The sequence below is a fragment of the Eptesicus fuscus genome, chromosome 22, assembly GCF_027574615.1.
Source record: "Eptesicus fuscus isolate TK198812 chromosome 22, DD_ASM_mEF_20220401, whole genome shotgun sequence".
Lineage (NCBI taxonomy): Eukaryota > Metazoa > Chordata > Mammalia > Chiroptera > Vespertilionidae > Eptesicus > Eptesicus fuscus.
The window spans coordinates 26,567,359-26,575,288 of NC_072494.1; positions in this window are offsets into that span (position 1 = coordinate 26,567,359).

Sequence of the window (7,930 nt, forward strand, 5' to 3'; positions counted from 1 at the left end):
GGATATGTTGTTCAACTTCCTTCCTGAGCCAGCCTCGTTTATACTCTTAGAATCTTTTCCCCTTAATTTAAGATTTCCTTTTTGGAAGGGACTATAGTTATTCAGAACCTTTTCTTTCCTTTTAAAAATATATCTAAGTAGTATGTCTTACAAAGTATGGTTTCATTTGGAGCACTCTTTGACCCAGGAATTTTCATAATTTTGGATTCTTTTTTTTAAATCTCACCTGAGGATATGTTTTATTGATTTCTACAGAGAGAAGGGAGAGAGAAACATCAATGTGAGAAACATTGATGGTTGTCTCCTGTATGTGCCCCGACTAGGGTCAAAACTGCAACCTAGGTATGTGCCCTGATTGGGAATTGAACCTGCAACCTTTTGGTGTATGGGATGATGCGCCAACCAGTTGAGCCAGCTGGCCAGGGCATGATTCTGTATTCTTAAGATTCAGTTGGCCATCTTTTTTCCTCCCTTCAAAAGTTTAGGCCTTATATAATGTGAAATAATATGTATTTTGACTTTTTTCCCCTAGAGTCTTGTATGTTTATAGTTTTCTATATAAGTTTACTATATAAGCTATAGTATCTTCATGAAGACCAAGGCTCAAATTTACTGTGTTTAAATATCAGTTCTCATAGGATTATTATTTTCATGGTCTCTTTCGCGCGCGCGCGCTCTCTCTCTCTCTCTCTCTCTCTCTCTCTCTCTCTCTCTCTCTCTCTCCAGAAAGGTTCTTTATGAACTTAGTTCATTGTCATGCAATGTTATTTTTTCCCATTTCTCCCCTACTCTAATTTTGGAATTTCTGATCCTGGCAAAGAATCAAACAAAATCTAAAGTTCAGTTGAGAACTTGGTTCATTTACAGATTTCACTGAAGAAATATTATATTGGTCTTATGTAGTCTCCAGGTATATATTTAAAGAGGTCTTTTTTTGTATTCTGTCAGTGCAGTTCCTTTATTATGTATGTTTGATGATTTTTCCTATTAAAATACCAGAGATATGGAGATATTTTGCACTTTAGCCTTGATGAAAAGTACAAGATATGTTCAAAGCTTCCCCACTTCTTTCTATGTTGGTAGCTATGTAAGCTAAGAATAACATGGCATATGAACTTACATGGGGAAAATGTTTGCTTCTGTTTGAAAAATGTGTTTAATATTTTGAGTTGCCATATATCAGTTTATAAATTTGGTGCTTTGCTAATTACACTCTAGAGAAGCAAATTAACAGAGCTTAGACTGCCTTGATATGTAGTAATAGATAATTCTGTAGAAGGATGTCAGCCAGGAGGGTAAAAGTCATTGTCTCCTTAATTTAGTTTTATATTGAGGGACAGTGTTCAGCGTTTGGACCCAGGCGGCTTTATGATGGCAGGTCAGAAATAAGATGGGATTATGTGTTGTTTTTCATGCCTGTTCTGATTTCAGGTATATTTCCAAGTTTGTATTAGCACAGTATTTACAAAGACATGTTTGCATTGAGAAATTGGCCCTACAGCGTTTTTGCCAAGGTGGGAGACTCGTCCTTGAGAACCATAACTAAAGTCTTATCTAGACCGTGGAACTATTTATCTGTCATTTTTGACATTTTGGGGCCAGCTTGAGGTTTTAAATCTTCAACCCAATATTAAAACGTAAAGGCTTATTCAATTTTTTACCATTTTACTGAAAATACTTAAAATCTGTTTTTATAGTTTTTTTTTGGTAATCTGTGCCATGAAATTTGAAAACCATGAAAAGTCACAGGAAATTTTGTATTCAATTACTTTTTTTGTTGTACTGTTACATTGTATAGACTATCAATGCATGCCCACTCAATATAACTCTGGTTTTGTGCTATAACTGTTTAGATTTTATTGGTGACATTAGATTAGTGGTTGCATTAAATAACTAAATTCCCATTGTGATTATTAATTGAAATTTTGTCTTTAAGCAAAAAGTTATTTGTGAATATAAGCTTTGTGCTTAGAAAATGTATGTGTTTATATTTGCCAGTTTGGGGGTGGATGTAAATTCTGCATCATTAGTGAATTCATTCGGATCTGTAGTCTTTTGCAAAATATAGTTCTAGATATTTGGTAGATATTATAGAGATTTGATAGAGTATTGAGTGCAGTGTTGTATGTGTGTGTGCTTGTGTTTTGGGGGTGGGTACTGTTTATCATTACTACCAACCAAGATTTTATAAAGTATTATCTAAATAAATTCTGTAACCATCATCTGTGTTGAGGAACAAAAGGCTCATCAAATGTGGTGAGGCCTTTGGATACATTATCATTTAAAAATTTACTAGGGTAAAATATATATAACCAAATTTACCATTTTAATGATTTTTTTAAGTATACAGTTTAGTGGCATTAAGTACATTCACAGTATCATGTAACCATCACCACTATTTCCTGAACTTTTTTTTTAATCATCCCAAAGAAACTCTACCCGTTCAACATTAGCTCCCATTTCCTCCCCCCACTCCAGCCCCTGCTAACCTCTGTTCTACTTCCTTTCTTTGGATTTGACTATTTTAGTCACCTTATGTAAATGGAATCATAAAATACTTGTTTCTTGTGTCTGTTTTGTTTCATGTATTATGTTTTGAAGTGTCATCCATGTTGTAATATGTATCAGAATTTCATTCCTTTTTTTGGCTGAATAATATTCCATTTTATGTATATACACATTTTGTTCATCTGTTGATGGACTTAGATTGATGGACATTTTTTGCTATTGTGAATAATGCTGCTATGAATATTTTGCGTGCGTATCTGTTCAAGTCTCTGCTTTAAATTCTTTGGGGTATATACCTAAGAGTGAAGTTGCTGGATTGTACGATAATTATGTGTTTACTTTAAGGAATCCGAAACTTTTCCAGAGTGGCCATAGTATTTTACATTTCCACCAGCAAAGTACAGCAAGGATTCCAATAGCTCCACATCCTCACCACTTGTTTTTCTCTTTGATAGCTTCTAATGGGCGTAAAGTGTTATTTTATTGTGGTTTTGATTTGCCTTTCTCTACTGGCTTGTGATGCTAAGCATCTTTTCATGTGCTTATTGGCAATTTGTATATCTTCTATGGAGCAGTATTTATCCAAGTCTTTTGCCTATTTTTAATTATTTTGTTTTTGTTGTAGTTTATATATTTTGAATATTAATTATCTGATACATTATTTGCATCTAGTTTCTTATTCTGTGGGTTGCCTTTTCACTTTGATAGTGTCCTTTGATGGACAAGTTTTAAATTTTGGTGAAATTCAGTTTGCCTTTGTTGTTGTTGCCCTATCCAAGAAGACATCACCAAATCCAATGTCATGAAGATTTTCCTATATATTTAAGACTAGTAGCCCATTTACAGGAAGAATCCTACAAGCGGCCGCTGCTGTGGCCGCGTGCGCTGCTGCTGCCGCCGCCGCCGCTGCCGTTGCGGCCTCCACGCCTGCATCCGCGCGCCACTGCCGCCCCTCCACCCCGCCCCAGCTTTCCCTCTGGCAGCCACCTTGCTTTCCGCTTTTCCTCCCTCTTCCTTCTAAGTTGTCTTCAGTCTTCACTCTTCCCTCCCTCAGTGTATGCAAATTAACCGCCATCTTTGTTGGGTAATTTGCATACTCGCCCTGATTGGATGGTGGGCATAGTGAAGGTGTGGTCAATTTGCATATTACTATTTTATTAGGTAGGATTTTTGATCCATTTTGAGTTTTGTATTTGGTGAAAGATAAGGATTCAACTTTGTTTGCATTTGTTGAAAAGACTGCCCTTTCTCCATTGAATTGCCTTGGCAGCCTCTATTCAAAAGTTAATTGACTATTTGTGAGGGTTTACTTCTGGGCTCTGTATTCCACTGGACTATATGACTGTCCTTTTGCTAGTACTGTTGTTGGAGAAATAAGTGGGCCAGATTTTCCTGTTGCCTCTAGGTATGGGTTGGCTCTTGCAATATTTTGAGAAAATGAATTTTCTAAGATTCTTATTGGTGTGGACTTATATTTCTCAGGTTGCGAAGTCATATGCCTCTTTAACCCAGTCCTGAAAAAGGTATAGGTGGGGGTCAAGCAGAGCATAAAGGAGGGCCGTGTCCAGAATTTCAGTTCCATGGTGGAGCTGGTCTGATGGAGCATTAAGCTAAAGTCCTTTAGTCCATGTGGAGTCCACATGGCTGTGGGCCACGTGGGCGAATGCAGGGGAGTGCACACCGTGCAACACGAGTCTCGAGAGAGTGAACTTCCTTTGTCTAGGAGTTTAAATATTCAAGTTGTGTGCCCTATTCTGGCCACTGACTTGTTCCTAGGTGTGACTGACAGGTAAGCATCTTTCCAGGTCACTCAGACTGGGCATGCATCTAACCTGCCTTTGTCCAGTCCCTTCCCCCGTGGATCAGCAGGGAATAGACTTGGAGAGTTTTAAATTACAGCTTTCTAGCAAAGCTGTATAAATGGCATGTCTGTATTATCTAGTCTTCCCTTTATTTCTTCCCTGTTAATAATAACCAGGCTATTACAATGGTCAGTACCATAATATTTTCATTACTATAGCTTTGTAATAGTTTTACCTATCATTTTAAATCCTCTGAACCCTATGAGGGAGACAGTATTTCCCTTGTACATTTAGGAAAACTGAAGCTTAGGATTCTGACTTGGATAATTAAATACAAAATAATTAAAATGCCAGATGAGAAAAGGAATCTTTTATTCTTTTTTTAAATCCTCACCAGAGGCCATTTTTCCATTTATTTTTAGCGAGTGGAAGGGAAGGGGAGAGACAAAGAGGAAACATTGGTGTGAGAGAGACATGGATTGGTTGCCTCCCACACGCACCCTGGGGATCGAGCCTGCAACCCAGTTACATACCCTTGACTAGAATCGAACCTGGGACCCTTTAGTCCACAGGCTCATGCTCTAACCACTGAGAAAAACCAGCTAGGGCCCTCATGCAGGAGGCAACCAATCGATGTGTTTCTCTCACATCAGTATTTCTCTGTCTTGCCCTGTCTCTCTCCCTCTCTCTATAAATCAATGGAAAAAATATCCTTGGGTGAGGATTAAAAACACACACACAAAGAAAAGGAGTCTTTTAAAAAAATCCCCATCACATTTCTACTTAGAAACACTTGCTTTTTTAAATATTAGAAACAGTATAAGAAAAGAATATTAGTGTGCAACTGTAACTATAAAAATGGCTTCCTTGAAGTGCTTCTGAATTAATGTAATTAAGGAAATTAACTATGAAAACTGCTCTTCCATAAAAGCATGAGAACTGTAAAAGTTGTCAAAATCAACTTAATCTATTCAGTAAAAACTAACAAGTTTTGTAGCATTTTTAAATTACCCTATCTCCATTTTCTCAGTTCCAGGGTAGACTTGAAAAGGAATAGCCTTGTAACTATAGCAGCTATGAAACCCAGCAGTTTTGTAGCCTGAGAAGTGGGTTGAAGCTCTCCCATAAGCCTCATGACAGGTAATTGTCATGGTTTGACCAGTTTGGTGCCTCACTGAAAAGCTCTATTCTCAGAGCTTGTCTTTATTTGACCTGACACCCCTCACTCTGCAAACAGCCCCATCTTCAAAAACAGCTGCAGTTGTTTAATGTAGCAACTACCTTGAAGCAATGCTAAAAACAGGCTGACAGAACCAGAAAGGAAAAGCTGAGGGATGACATCCTGTAAAGGTTTGGAAAGGCTCCAAGATATTCTTGGGACTCTAGAGGGTGACAGGCATGTGCAAGGTTGAATTCATACCCAAGAACAAAATGGAGGCACCCATCTAAGCTGTAGCAGAACTTGAGGCTCTTCAAGCAGGAAGTGAAGGTGAAGGCACAGTGTAAACGTCACGTTGGAGTGTTGAAGGCATATTTGAAAACAAGCACAGAGCACTTCATCAAGGCTGGGAGAGTTACTGTTTCAGGGCACCTAATGAATTTTCTGTCCAACCTTTAGCTGACCTTTAAGCTAACAAAGCAGAATATAGTGCTCATATACAGCAAAGAATGCTCACTTTGCAGAATTAGTGCAGGTAGATTACTAAACAAACAGCAAACTTGACAAATCCCAAGGATGTGAAGAGATTCTTTTATCCAGCATTGCCCAGTCATATTTCAAATATCTAGTTCCCAACAAAAATTTGCATGACATGTAAAGAAACAGAAAAGTGAGAAAGCCTAGATGTTGGACTTAATGTAACAAAATGTTTAAATCAGCTTTTAAAAATATGTTCAAAGAACTAAAACCATTTTAAAATAACTAATTTGAGAACAGTCTTTTGCCAAAAAGAGAATAACAATAAGGAGATATTATAATAACTAAATAAAAATACTGGGTTGGAAGTATACAATAAGTGAAATAAATCCAACAGAGGGGCTAATAGATTTGAACTTTGAACAGAAAAAAGGAACAAAGGAGAGACCTGTGGGACACCATCAAGTGTACTAACAGTCCCGGAGGGAGAGGAAGTAAAGGGGCACTTTATGTATTTGAAGGAATGCTTCAAATTTCAAAATTTGGTGAAAAACAATCTACATCTAAGAAGTTCATCAAATGCTAAATAACAGAGAAACTCTGGGAAACAAGAGAAAAGTGACCCATTGCATACAAGGGATCTTTGATAAGATTAACACTCGATTCTCATGAGAAGTCATGGAGGCCAGGAGGTAATGAATGAAAGTGTTGAAAAGGCAGTGAATCAAGATTTCTATATGAAGCAAATTCTCAAAAATTAAAGATATTAAGACATTTCATCTGGAGCGTGGCATTCTGAGAACTGAAGTAAGAATTTTGTGAAGATTTGGATGAATCTGTATCCTAAATCCTTTACTCCACTGAACCTCACTTAAAATGGATGTTTCCTGTTTTGGTGGATGACCCTTTCAGGGAATTAGTTACCTGGCAAAAAGCATCCCACCTGCTTTATCCCTACAATCCCTCATCTTAAGATCCCAGCATGTTCTGGGGACAAGTACAGAGTACCTCCTGAAAGAATGCTTTTTTGATCCTGTATACTGATGATTTATGGAGAAGACCTGTGGAAATAGATACCAAGTATGTTAGATCTTGAAGTAAGGAACATAAATTGGGTCAAATTATCGTAAATTGGGTCAAATTACCAGTATGGGTACACTTACACTAGAGAGTACGTCAGCTTGAATAGCTGGGAGTGGTTCTGTTCACCTGGTTGAAATTTTGACTCAGCAGTGCCTCATCTAAATTGGAGGTGAGGTGCTAAAAATTCCCTGATACATTATAGAGAAAGGAAATCAAAGACTTAGAAGGGGGAATGTTGGAGAGGATTTATTTTGTGATTGGAGGGACTCTACCATCATTGAGAAATGCCCTGGTGAGAAGAGAACTAGCACTCTGAAGAGCTTTATAATCTAGTCTGACAGGACTTTGTGGCCTTGGCTAATTGATCATATGAGCCAAAGGACCAAAGGGGTCTCATTTGATTTATCTAACTGAAAACTACAGGTCACTACAGCTACTAGAGAAGTTAAGATCCCTTATCCATTTCCCAGGCCTGATTTAATTCACATTTCCAGAGCCCACTGAGAAAGGACCCTGCCATAAGTTTGTATTATGTATATATATTCTTAGCCTTCTCCAAAGTCTGTGGCCATTTACCAGAGCAGTTATTTTTGCACAAAGGAAAGAAATCCCTAGACTTTTAGAAATTACTGAACACCTGGTCTTAGTTTCATTTCTGCAAACTATTCTCTGGTGGTTAATGAAGTTTTAACCAAAATCCACCACAGTGGCACCCAAACCCTTCACGTTACTTCTCCCATTTCCTGAGTTTATGGTTAGAGTATTATCATAAGCAATTAGCAGAGCCAACACACTGTAAGAACTAGTTTCTTGTGTTTACCAAATTTTAAAGGAGTGATACAGCTGACTTTATGTTCCAAATTATTGTTATGCAAACAAGGTGCTAATGTAGAATTAGATG